Below are 12,766 nucleotides of genomic sequence, written 5' to 3'. Positions count from 1 at the left end.
CATCTGGCTCCGAGGTCCCCAAGGGTCTGTGGTTACATAATATATCCCTTGGCCCAGGGTGTGTGTGTGTGTGGGGGGGGGCCCTTGGAGGCCTCACTGACCCAAGACAGGGCACACAGCATTTGGATGTCTTGCCTTCAGAGGCCACTAGGGGCCAATTGGTTTAAGCCATGAAGTGGCCACACCTTTAAAAAGTGACCACGGATGGGACTCCTGTATCTTCAGGCTGAGGCTGAGAATGAGGAGGGGCAAAGGTGGAGGGGGGTCTCGGTCTAGGAATTAGGATCCTGGTGTCAGAAGAAAGACTCAGCCTCCCAGTTCCAGTAACTGGGTCACAGCAGGGCACACTTGTGTAGACCTCCTGGCCTTTGTCTGTCCTTCCTTCCTTCCTTCCTTCCTTCCTTCCTTCCTTCCTTCCTTCCTTCTTGGAGTTTATAATTCTACAGTTATAATTCTGGGCAAGGTGGAGACAGATCGAGGCTTCTCTCCCTAGTTTTGGTTAAAATGGTCATTTTCTCACACTTAGATTGACTCTATAGCTAGAGGTGCCGCTTCTCTTGCTAAAGGTGAACATTTGAGCGCAGGGCCGGCTGTGGCTGGGGACTCCAGGCACGGCATCCCATCTCTCTGCAGGTGTTGGCCTGCACTGGAGTTTTCAATACTCAAGTGATACAATTCCAACACTTACAAGGAAGTAGAACGTTCTGGAGCCTTGATAAGTTGTCAGTAAGGGAGCTACCACTCACAGGAAGCTGGAGCCAGGAGGGCTGGGAAGTGGTTACTGAAAAAAAAACAAAAACAAAAAACAAAAAAAAAACAGACATGCTTTCAGTTTAGGGCAGAGGGGACGGCTCAGTCGGTGACGTGCTCGCCAAGCAAGCTCGAGGATTCGAGTTTGATCCCCAGAATCTGTGAGAGTCATGGTGGTTTGCACTTGTAATCTCAGCGCTGGGGAAGAAGAGCTTGGCAGATCCTCGAATTTGCTGGTCAGCCAACTCAGCCTATTCAGTTAGGTCCAGGCCAGCAAGGGACTCTCAGAAAGATAAGAGGGCTAACATTCTAGGTTGCCCTCTGACCTCTGTATACACACACACACACACACACACACACACACACACACGAAATACTTTCTGCTTAAACCCCCAAATGAGTTGAGCCTTCTTCTTTTTAAAATTTTTCCTTTTATTTATTTTACACATGTTGACGTTTTGCCTGTATATGTGTGTGCACCTTGTGCATGCAGTGTCCAAGAAGTCCAGAAGAGGGCGCTAGGCCCTCTGGGACTGGAGGAACAGAAAAGTAGTCACCATTGAATTTCGGGTCTTTTAACCTCTAAGTTATTTCTCCAGCCCTGTGCCGTGCCTTCCTGATGCTATTGCCTTTTCCTGGCGGCGGATACAGGACAGACAGTCACACAGGAAAGAGTTCTATCCCAGTTAGATCAAGGCTTGAAGGCACTTCCAAATGCCCACCCTCTTCCAGCACCCCTAGAACGTTCTTGTAAAGCAATCTCTCCCTTCCCTTCCTTCAAGTCAGCTCCGCCCACCAGAACCTGTCTGGCCAGGCCCTGACCTCAGCAGGCTGATTCACACCTGCATCATCACACTGAGGCCAGCTCTGCACCCTGCTTCCGGGCCCCAACCCCCTGTTTGCTTCCTCACGTCTTCTGGGAGGCGCTCTGTCTTCCCTCCTTCCTTCTGATTGACAGTCCCCAGCCAGAACAAATGTGGCTTCTAGGCTCATAAACATGACCAATCCTGGATGCTCAACTCAGAGCCAGCTTTTCCTGTCCCTCTACACTGCTGTCAGCTGTGCCCTTGAATGAACTGGCAGTGTGGTCCTCAGTTCTGACCACACAGAACTGCTGCCCTGCCCTCTCTGTAGTGGTGAGCTTGAATTCCAGGAGGTACCCACTCAGCTGTGGGCCTGGCAGGCATTCTGCCGCTGAGCTGCTCTCTCTGGCTCTGTGCCCACAGTAATTACAGGGGCCGGGCCTTGGACATCGTCTCTCCTTCCTTGACTTCCAGCCTCTGGGATCTTCTACAGAGTTTGGAGTGGATTCTAACCACAGGTTGGACGTGCATGGTCACAGGTATCTGCAGTTAGACAGGGATTTGGAACGTGCCGGGGAACATCCACTCTGCCTACCTCATGGCGAGGTTCCCACTGTCTGTAGGAGCTCTGCATCCATCTATGCTGGGTGATTCTGCAGGACACCTGTTCCCACCCTGCACGCACGCCATGCTCTTTAGTGTCCTCTAGCTTAGCTAATGGAATGTCCTATTAAAGGCTTGGGAGTCACAGCCTGCTTCTTAACACACCAGATTTGACCACACATCTCAATCAGATAATTTTAAAAGCCAAGTTAAGAATGAAAGCAGAAAAGAAAATGAGGTTTATTGAATGTTGCTACACTGGGAAAATTGGCACGTGCATGGATGGATGGGTGCATGTGTGTGCATGCAATAAATTCTTACGATCTGTTTCTCAGTATGAGGTGAGCTTAGAGTTCATCCAAGTTACAGACAAGGAGGAGGTGATAGGTCCAGGTTGTCACTAGATCTCTGTCTCTCTTTCCCTTGTGACCTCATGGAAATATTCACGGGACACATACCCAGGTGTGTAAGCACCAGGTAACATGGTAGTTCAATGCTTAATTTTTTTAATTTTAATTTTGAAAATTGTTTGAAATCAAACATCTTTCTGGGTAGTGGACTCTTTTTCCTTCCATCCCCCGTGCCTGAGCAATACCATTTCTCGGCATCATAGCAAGTCCCTGGTGTTGCCAGCATTTGGCTATTGTGTGAGGCGTGTCTGACACTCACTGTGGTTTTAACTTGCGTTGCTTTGACTGTGGCAGTAAACACTTTCTATGTGCTCACTTGCTAGTGTGCGTTGTCTTCAGGGACCCGTTTCTCCGTGGCTTTTGCACATTTTCTTCCTCCACTCCTCTTCTTTCTGTCTGTGTGCTACAAGCGTGTGTGTATACTTGTGTGTGGGCATGCTCACCTGTGTGTGCCCATGTGGAAGTCAGAGGTCAACACTGGGTAGTTTCCTCTCTCTCTACCCACCTTAGTTCGGGTGATTGCCTCTCTCCTGAACCTGGGGTTCACCATTTCAGTTAGTCTGACTAGCCAGCAAGTCCGCAGGACCCTCCCATCTCTGCCTGTACAGTGCTATGGCCACGGTACCATGGTTACAGTGTGGACCACCATGCCTAGCTTCTATGTGAGTGCTGGTGACCCCAACTCTCATGCTTACACACCAGACACACTACTCACTGAGCCGATTCCACAGCCTGGCTGTTGCTGATTTCCTAGTTGAACTGTATACTTCTTTGCTATTCCATACTGAAAGCGTTTTATTCTAAGCAAGCACAGTCCTTTCCCACACACAAAGTGTGACAGTTTCTCTCCCGTTTTGCTTTTAGTCTTTTGATTCTAAGAACAAAGGATTGTTTTCTCTCACTACTTCATAAACTTTAGGGGCTTTTTCTTCAAATCTTGTCCCCTGAGGAGTGAGAAGCAGGGCCGTCTACTTCCTGGAAGCAGAGGGCAGATGCATCTTTAAAAGCGTCACATAGAACTACTGACTGTTCCTGCCACACAGAAGCGTCACAAGATTCCAGGAGCAATATGGCCAGTGGTTTTGACCATGACCCAAATGGAATCCGATACACTTAAGCATCATTGATGGGAATAAAAAGGCAGAGGGCTGGGAAAGTCGGTCTTGGGTTTGTCTTATGTATGGTGGACGAGGAAGAGGAGACTCTCCATTGAAGTGCTTCGTGGCTTTGGACTGAACATGGTGAGCATGGCTGGGGATGCAGGAAGGGGTGGGTGGGTGGGTGTGATGGAAAGAGCCACAGGTGAGCGTTAGAGACGGCAAATTCTAGGTACTTGGGGAGCTATGTGAAGATGACTGGGGGAGGGCCAGAGCTGGCTCTAAGTATCCCCAGCAGAACATGACAGAGAAATGGGGGGGGGGGATCCTAAGGAGACACTGGCCCCTTGCAAGCAAGGAGAGTCTGAGGCAATTTGTGCCTCCAATCCTGAAGAGGTCACCTCAGTGATCTGAGGACCCTGGATTCCCAAGCATCTTCCTTCTGAAAACTTGGGAAAATTGTCTAGAGACACCGGAGAATGTATGGTCTGGATGCTGAAGAAGACTCAGCGGGCAGAAGTAGAGAGCCATAGCATGGGCTGTGTCTTAGGGCTCAGTGCCCAAAGGAGAAAGCTAGGCAAGGAGGGTTTGCAAGCTCCCATTTACACTTGTTTGGGGTTTGAGAGGCTTTGGTATGCTATGGTGAAGGGAAAGAACCTAATGGGAGAGACAGTTTGAAGAAATGGAAGGTATAAGAGAGTATAGGAGCTGACTGCAGAGTCATGGTCAGTGCGGCTCATAGGGGAGGGACTTCCCCACAAGTGCAGCCTCTTAGTCCTCCAGGCTTGGAGAACTGGTGAAATGAGGGGCAGGGGCCCATCTTCAGGTAGGGAGTAGTTCACAAATACATCACGATGGGTCACTTTCTGTATGAAGTGAGCTCAGTGCTCATCAGAGGACCACAGACAAGCAGGAGGCTATGTCTTCCTGTCTTTCCTGGCTGGGAGTCGGTGTCCATTTGTCTCAGTGTTCTCAGGTCATCCTAGTGTTGACAAGTTACAGGCAGTCTGCCACTGAGTCCTTCTATCAGAAGAGGAGGGGATCTGGAGTCCCAGATGGCGGAGGAGGAATTTGCTGGAGATAAGGAAGATGGAACCTCCCTGAAGAACTCAGACAGTGAGGAATTCAGGGGACATGGAAACATGACTAGGAACTATAAAAAGCTGTAAACAAACAAACAAGCAAAACACCACAAGGCTCCAAATCAGGGTACCAACCACTTGTGCCTTTCCTCTGGGCTGACCCCAGCTTTGCAAGACTATGAAAGAAACTCCTTTGCTTTTGCTAAGTCCCAGTGCTCTTACTATGAAGCAAGGACCAATGTCTCACAGGAGGAAGGTTTTCGGGCCTCTCTTGGCTGGCTACTGGCCTCTGGCCTCTCCTGGGTACAGCTCAGTGTTGAGTTGAAGCGAAGGGAGAGGGGACCCTGGAGAGAGGCTGATGGTAGACAAGCTTCAGGGCTGTCAGTCGGGTCTGAGCATCCAGCAGGCCCTGGATCCGTGGTCTGCACAGCTTTCTCCATGGGACTGATGCGTCAGCCTCACCCACGTTCCCACGGATGACATGGGAGTCAGAATAGATGTCTGCCCTTGGCAAAAGACAGCAAGGAGAGAACATCTTGGGAATGGTGCAGAGGGAATGATTTTAATATGGAACTCATTCCATGAGCAACTTGTTTGCAAACACCAATGGCAGGCATACATGGTTTGAGAGCTGTAATTACTGTGGAAAGAAGGGAAGGAATTCCGTGAATTGCCTATAGTTCACTGCTTGGACACAAAATCAATTGAGGCCCTGTGACAATAAGCAGTCCCACTACTAACCTTCCCCAGCAAAACATGGCTCATGCTGCCTGGACAATGTGCCTCTTTGTGTAGCCTGCAGGCCTGGCCCCGCGACTGTAAGAACTTCAGCCAACTCAGCATTTGGCTTGGTGACCCAAGGGTTCTTGGGCCACATCATCAGAGACACACAGTACTGGGGATACATCTGTAGTTTGCTCCCTACACCACAACCACTGACAATTCCAGCCTGTGACACCTTCAGGGAGGGCAAGGCTGACATTAGCCCAGGAGGGGAGAGTCCAGGTCCAGAGAAGACGGGCTGTGTTCAAGGTATGACAGTTTCTGTGGAGACAAGATGGATGGCCCACTCGCCGTTGAGTGGGGTAGAGTCTGGAGGGGAAAGAGAAAGTCAAATCTCAGTCATTTGTTTGTGAGGAGATTGCCAAGAAAGGCTGAGCTCCACAATGAACCAACATGGCAAGGTCACCTTGCCCGTTTTCCAAGTAGACATCTGAATTGTTGAGCACTGGAGAGCTACAAGCCATTTCTACTAGCAATCCTGAGCTACAGAGAGATGAGGGAATGGAACGGATGGTGTATTCAGAGCTGGGGGCTGCAATGGACCACCCAGTTCTGAGAGAACTGAAGGCCTGAGCCAGATTGTGATGGTCAGCTTGGTCGGACTTAGAACCACCACAGAGACGAGCCTCTGGACAGCTCTGTAGGAGATTCTAGATTGGCTTAAGTAAGGAGAGGGAAGCCCACCCTGAGTGTGGATGAAATCTTTCTGTGGGTTGAATCTCCAACGGCTGCCACCATGATGGTATGCAGCCCCTTAACTGTGACCCAAAATGAACCTTCCCTTGTTAAGTTGCTTCTTATTAGGTATTTGGTCACAACAATATGAACAGTTAACTAATTTACTGTTTATCCAGGCAAACCCAGGAGCCCAGAAAGGTCTGAAGGTCCAGGCTGCACAAGAATCTGCTGTCGGTTGATGTCATAAGGACCTGTGCCAGTTCCTTCTTCTGCTAAAGACCAGGAAGGCTCTCTCTCTCTCTCTCTCTCGAGTGCTGGGATCAAACGTGTGATCCACTATGCTTGGCCACCTGAAGACATTTTAAAGGCGCGTGAGTTACGGGTTCCCTAGCAAGCTGCCTTGTGATTCTTCTGTTTACAGTGGGTTCATCCATTTCTTCTCAGATTCTTTTACAAATATTTTACTTTGTATTATAATTGTGGTGTGTGTGTGTGTGTGTGTGTGTGTGTGTGTGTGTGTGTGTGTGCGCGCGCGCGCGCGCTTGCCTATATGTGTTTACTAATTTTCTAAGTAATAAATTGATTCTCTGGGATCCTAATGAATGCTGTTAGTGTTATTTTACTTTACTTTACTTTAATATCATTATGAACTTACGGATTTAAAGCTTCACTGAGGTTTTCTAGGTGTTCTGAAGAGGATCTAGGTCTGAATTACACCATTTTGTTCTTATTCAAAATGGAAGATCTATTTTTTTTTTTTTAACTGCAGATGCATCTGTTTAATACCTAATTGTTACAACTTCTCACCCTGATAATTCTTTGACATGAGAAGGCTTGGATATGAGATCAGAAGAAAAATACATGGTAGTGAAAATCTGGATAGCTCTTGTGACCTGACTTGCCCCATGGAGGCTTTGTCCCTCGTGAGACAGCTCGTCTCGTGAGGCTTCATGTAAGATCTTCAGTGCAGTCATTTCAGCAGGCAGAGGGACGTCTCAAAACCTGTAGATGGATAGGTCACCAAATGAGGGATGCCAAGTAGGACTTCTAACTTCTCCAGTCTTCTGTGTCACCTGGGCACCCAGAAGTATCTCCTAAAGTGATTGTTAAACCAGCAAGTTGGCAATCAGGATTCACCATCACGGTGATGGCCAGGTATTACAGTGCATGGAAAGCACCCAACTCCTTTGTTCATACGTGATATCCAAAGCATCTAATTCTAGTTTGAAGATTTGTATTTTTACAATAGTGTCTTTGGGGTTAGGAAGGGATAGAAGATCCTACTAGGGATCGGTCATTGTAAAATGCCTAAGAAGTGCCCCCCAGGAAGGGCAGAAAGCAATCAATGTCTTTTAGGATGACAACACACGAATTCATTCTGGTGGAGAGAATACATTTAGTGTATCACAGAAACCAATAGGATTCTAAGGTAAAGTGCCCCCACCCCCACCCCAGCTCATGTGTTAGACACTTGATTCCCAGAATGTGATGCTATTTTAGAAGGTTGGAGAACCCCGGGAAGTAGAGACTAGTTAGAAAAAGTAAGTTCCTGGGTAGAGGGGATGTTGAAGCTTATAGTAAGGCCTGCTTCATATCCACACCCTGTCCTATAGAGAGTTGAGCAGCCAGCTTCATACCTGCTGCCATGGCTGGGGGAGCCTCACACCTGCTGCCACAGCTGGGAGAGCCTCACACCTGCTGCCACGGCTGGGGGAGCCTCACACCTGCTGCCACGGCTGGGGGAGCCTCACACCTGCTGCCACAGCTGGGAGAGCCTCACACCTGCTGCCACAGCTGGGAGAGCCTCACACCTGCTGCCACAGCTGGGGGAGCCTCACACCTGCTGCTGTAGCTTAGAGAACCTCTCCTTTTGTCATTGTTATTTTCCTGCTACAATGGCCTGAGTTCTCCAACTGTAAGTCAAAACAAATTCTACCTCCCTTGAGTGGCTTCTTGTCAGACTTATGTCTGATCTTGAGAAAAGTAAGAAACAGAAATTAAGGAATTTGGAACTATTTCTAGTTTGGAGCCATTAAAGGGGAAGGTGAACAGGAGACACGAATATTATTTTAAAAAATCCTTTCAGAACTTCTGATCAGTTGGGTGGCTCTTGATGCTGTATGTGATTACCATGAACCCACAACCAGAAAATTTAGTCTACCACAAAGAAGATGGCTATTGTTTTAAATTTTCCATCATTGTTAATCTCAATTAGCTGCCCATCTTAATAGAAATCCACAAGTTAGCTTACAGATGTGGATGGCATTGTGTAATTTTCCTAGATGTGCTCTCAACACAACCTAGAATCACCTGAGAGTCTCAATAAGAATCTATCTATCTTGGTTTGAGCCGTTGACATATCTTTGGAGAATTGTCCCAATTGTTTCTTGATGTAAGACGTTTAAGCCCATTGTGGGCAGCACCATTCCCTAGGTAGCAGCATTTCCAGAACAGTATAAGAGAGGAGAAAGTTAGCTGAGAGTGAACATGCAAGGATCCATGTTTATTCTCTCTCTGGTCTTGACTGTGAATGTGATGCTTTGAGTTCCTGCCTCAACTGCTCCACAGTAATGGGCAATAACCTAGAACCATAGCTGAATAATCTATTTCCTCTCCTTGTTGTTTTCTGTCAGAGTGTTTGATAGTGTAACTCTTTTCTGTTGTTTTAATAAAACTGCTTAAGACTTAAATCTGAGGGGTGATCTATCATTGCCTTTATTAAGAGTTCATGTTCCTTATGGGTAGAGGACCGCATTGCCTTAGTCTGTTTGTGCTGTGATAACAAAATGCCGTTGAGTAGATAATCCATGAATAAGGGATTTACTACTTACAGTTCTGAATGCTGGAAAACTGACTCATGCCCTTCGATTCCTGATTCACTCAAAGCTATATTTGGGCTGATGGACCCAGCGAGAGAGCCTTGTGCACCCTTTTGTGTAAGAACATTAATTCCTGGGTGGGAAATGTCTCAGTCAATAAACTATTTGCTGTGCATGCATGAAGAGCAAGGCTTTGCATGGTGGCTCATGACTGTAATTCCAATGCTGAGGAAGCAGAGCCAGGAGGATCTCTGGGGCTCACTGGCCAAACCAAGTGAGAGACCCTGCCTCAAAAAATAAGGTGGAGACCAACTGAAGAAGACACCTAAGGCTGATCTCGGTCTACACACACACACACACACACACACACACACACACACACAAACCATATATGAAAGCGCCTCCATGGGGATCTACTAATTCCGTAGGCCCCGTTGCCTTGTGGGAAGGGAAGGGCTTTCACATATGAATGTAGGGGCACAAATGAGTTCCCCATTTATGAACCAGTCTCAGTCATTTCCATGGGAACTCCAGCTTTGTCCCATCTATGGAGACTGTGTGTGTGTGTGTGTGTGTGTGTGTGTGTGTGTGGTCTACCTTGCACCTTGAGCCAAGCTGGGAAGCACTCCCAGAGCCTCCACAGCATGCCTGCTGGTGTGCTGAGGAGCCCAGAAATGGATTTTACTGGGACAGCTGCTTTCAGTCGAGCCAACCCCTGCATTAGTGGGAATTCTGTGATTCAGCTTGTGAAGGGCTGATTACCTCTGGGGGTTCCACTCTGCCCTAAGTAAAGAAAAGATGGGGTGAGCAAGAAGCCAGGAAGTCCTTATACAGCCCCCAGCAGTGGGTCTTGAGTCCTCAGAGGTTGCAGAATTGCCCCTTGTTCAGCTCTCCAGACGCTGAGGGGTTTCTAGTGAGCACCATCCTGAAGGAGAAGCCAGGTGTGAGGGAAATGCAACCACATCCTGGGCTCAGGTGATTCATAGACCGTGCAACCACTGCTGGGAATATTCTGCTCGCTCAGCAGAGACGAGTGCTTAGCTGGGTCTCATCCCTGGTGCTTGTCAGAGCTAGACAGGTCAGCCTGATGTCACTTGTGGAAGCCAGGAGGAAAGCCACAAACATTCCAGGAATCTCGTTTGCACTGTAGCTTTTATGTGGGGCTTAGGATGGGGGTAGGGTGCACATGGGCTCGGGCCTGGTGTTCTGAGGGGCTCGCCTGACAGCTGGCAGGGAGATTTTTCTAATACCTTCCCTGCACATGAGATCTGGATTGCTGTGAGCCACTGCTTCATGAGTGGGTCAGAGAAGGAGACTTGCTTCAGGCACACCAGCAGGGAATACCTGAGGGGTCTCCTAGCATCTGGGTACTCTATGGGTTTCTTCTGTTTTGTGTGTGTGTGTGTGTGTGTGTGTGTGTGTTTGGTTTTGGCGGGGGGAGGGAATGAGAAAAATCTGAAAATATAAAGGGAAGAAAACTACTTTTCCTCCCACATCCATACCCAGCCCAGCCCTATGACCTCAGACCTGGGTGTCATGGTGATAGAAAGATGAGATTTCCTCTTTCCACAGGAGTGACCTGGGGAAGGCACTTACAGATCAACAGCTACTGGGGGATGGTGATGTGATGATTGAGGGGTAGTGACGTGACCCAGAAGATCATATCTTCTCAAATGGAAATTAGTAAACAGGGAGTTGACTGTCTCAAAAAGGATGTCTCAACATGGCAGGAAGTGCAGGCACTGGGGATGATGGGGGGGGGGGGCAGACCAGGTGACCAGCACACTGACCATGGTCTGGGGATCACAGGGTGACTTGCTTGAGAGACTTGAGGAAGGCTGGTTCTTGCCTTTAGGAAGTCATGCACTACCAAGTCTAAAGCAAACACACTCTTCGAGTCTTGGAAAAGGTTTGATGGTGCCCAGTATTCAGATGTGCACTGGGGGGGGGTTAATGAGTGTTTTTAGAGTGCTTTGAGATGCAGTTATCTGGCACACAGCCAAAAGCAAGCCTGGCCTTCAGCCCATTGACCAATCAAAACACAGCCACCAGGGACACAGCAGCAGCCAGGCAGTCAATGGATAGTAGTAATTACAGTTTACGGCCCTAACCAGCACGCTGTCAGCAAAGAGGCTGGGTTGCCCACCTCAGGAAGTGCTGGTGGGCCTGTAGTTATGCTCCCCAAACTGAATGGGGGTAGAAGAAAATTGTCCCTCCAGAGAGCCTCGAGCACAGCTGGGAGGACTTCCCGGAGACGCTAAAGGCGAGGAGTCAGAGATGTTCCCATTTCACACCAAAACCAAGCATTCTTCTGAGAGATGAAGAACTGGGGTTCCCAGGAGATTGGTCCATAAAACCATCCTTTCTAAAATAGCCTCCTAATATAGCTTCCAAATTAAAATCTACAGGAAGAGACACAGAGTTTCTTCTCAAAGGAAGAGTCAGCTTTTTTCCCAACAGGAGAGTCACTATTGCTATTTAGGTATTTCCTGGGATGAAGCTCAGAAAGCCGTTTTCCATCATGATCAGTCCAGGGAATGGGAACAATGACATCTTTAGAAAAAAACAAAACAAAACAAAAACAAACAAACCAAACCAAAACAAAAAAAACCCCTCTTCAATGGCTTTTTGTCTTTTGTCTTCCACATCTTTATCTATTTAAGAACGACTAAGTAGGAAGCCTGACGATGAATCTCCTCTGGGTCTATGACTTAGTTAGGGTTTTACTGCTGTGATCAGACACCATGACCAAGGCAACTCTTATAAGGGCAATATATAATTAGGGCTGGCTTACAGGTTCAGAGGGCCAGTCCATTATCAAGGCAGGAACATGGCAGCATCCAGCCAGCCATGGTGCAGGCACATCTGAGAGTTCTACATCTTCATCTGAAGGCTGCTAGTGGAAGACTGACTTCTAGGCAGCTAGGATGAGGGTCTTAAGCCCACGCCCACAGTGACACACCTACTCCAACAAGGCCACACCTCCCAATAGTGCTACTCCCTGGGCCAAGCATATACAAACCATCACAGTCTATTTCTACAGGATTTATTACAGCCAGCTGATCAATACACAACCTAAATTCCCCTGGAGTTGGTAGTTTAGTGGCTGCAAAGGCAGAAGGACTGGCAAGGGTCTGTTCACGGAGATTAGAATAATCACTAGGACTTTCAAGGGTTTAAAACAGATCTCCCTAGACTTTCTGGTGGTGTTTGCATCTTTAATTTGCAGACATCTCTCATAGCCCAGGAAGTAAATTTTGGAAGATCAGAGTTGAGCAAGCTCCTTCAGTAACAGCAGAGACGTCACTTCCAGTGGTCATTCAGTGTCCAGGTGTCCCTTTCTCTCCTCCCCTTCTCAGGCAAGTCTGGAGCCAGGAAACAGACAGAGCACTCCAACTGCAGACAGGAGCCATTTCAGGAGGTACCAAGAAGGCAAGAAAATTAGGTATTTTTGGTCTTATCCATGTTACAGAAGGAAGTGTAGCTTTGGATCTGGCCACAGATAACTCTTACATTATCCCCAAAGGTTGAATGTTATAAGTTAACCACTGGTACGTATGGTTCTTTACCTTCAGGGACAGTCAGAATAATCTTGGGAAGAAATGGATTAACTTCTCAAGGATTTATTGTCTGTCCAGATATAGTTGATAGGGATAGCAAGAAAGAAATAAAAACCATGGCAAATGTGAAAAAGGAGATGCAAATTGAAATAAGGGATAGAATTGTTTAATTGTCGGTATT

General features: G+C 47.7%; 1 pseudogene; it reads right to left on the bottom strand.

Moving 5' to 3' along the window:
- Positions 1–11,172: 11,172 nt before the first annotated feature.
- LOC110316856 lies at positions 11,173–12,265 on the bottom strand (annotated as a pseudogene).
- Positions 12,266–12,766: the final 501 nt, after the last annotated feature.

This window comes from Mus pahari, chromosome 2 (assembly GCF_900095145.1).
Source record: "Mus pahari chromosome 2, PAHARI_EIJ_v1.1, whole genome shotgun sequence".
In the NCBI taxonomy this organism is placed as follows: domain Eukaryota; kingdom Metazoa; phylum Chordata; class Mammalia; order Rodentia; family Muridae; genus Mus; species Mus pahari.
Note: the sequence above shows the minus strand (reverse complement) of the source record. Positions and strands in the feature narration are given on the sequence as shown.